The sequence below is a fragment of the Arachis ipaensis genome, chromosome B10 (assembly GCF_000816755.2).
Source record: "Arachis ipaensis cultivar K30076 chromosome B10, Araip1.1, whole genome shotgun sequence".
Classification (NCBI taxonomy): domain Eukaryota; kingdom Viridiplantae; phylum Streptophyta; class Magnoliopsida; order Fabales; family Fabaceae; genus Arachis; species Arachis ipaensis.
In genome coordinates, this window is record NC_029794.2 from 8,035,330 (window position 1) to 8,036,173 (window position 844).

The following is an 844-nucleotide window of genomic DNA, read 5'->3' on the forward strand; positions in this document are numbered from 1 at the left end:
TAATAGCGTTTGTTTTGAGGTATTAAGATAGAGATTGGGAGACTAAAATTCAGTATTATGTTTATTGGCTCAGAGATTAGTACTAAAATTTCTGTCTCTGTCTCCAAAATTTCAGTATTTCAGTACCTCCAAAAAGTGAAGACACAGGAGACTGAAATTTTTAGAGACGAAAACTGAAACTTTAATAACATTTTATACCTAAAAAACCTCATTTCAATTAATTAATTCTAATTTTACCCTTTGTACAAATTAAAATTAAAACTTTATCCTTGTTTCAATTTTTGTCTCCCACTTTACACTAAATAAAATACTGAAAATTATTTCAGTTTCTGTCTCTTAATCTCAATTTTTTAATTTCTGTCTCTCCACTAAACATTACCTAACATCCGCATTATAAACTAATATGAAAAAAAAATTATTTTATTGTCAAAATCAAAATATGTACGATACTAAAATAAGAGATTGATTAAATTGCAGTTGTACAAGATACCAAAAAATAATTGCAGCTGTACAGTGAAGACTATAGAAGCCATTTCCGCAACTTGTTCTAACACAATTAATTTATTATTACAATTGTTTCACCTTTAAAATGAAATCACGTTAACTCTTTGATTTAAAACGGAACCGAATTTATGAAACTAATACCTGTCATCTCCTACTTTCTTTCTGGGTATCACTAAGCACTATAAGTAACCATTTAAATCATATCATTATTATTGTTATTTATTTATTATTGTTTCTATTCCTCTTTTTTCTCACTTCCTCTCTTCTCCTTCGACATTCATTCATTCGTTCATTCATTCCTGTGTGATCTTTCTGTTCGCGTTGCATTCCAAGGTACAAT

The 844-nt window shown here is 28.4% G+C and overlaps 1 protein-coding gene across 1 annotated transcript in view; it reads left to right on the top strand.

Moving 5' to 3' along the window:
* LOC107622291 (3-ketoacyl-CoA synthase 11) overlaps positions 572 to 844 on the top strand; it is a 2,730-nt gene continuing 2,457 nt past the window's right edge. The window contains exon 1 of the mRNA XM_016324156.2: positions 572 to 837. The gene's annotated coding sequence lies outside the window, so the exon portion shown is untranslated. The remainder of the gene's footprint in view (positions 838 to 844) is intronic.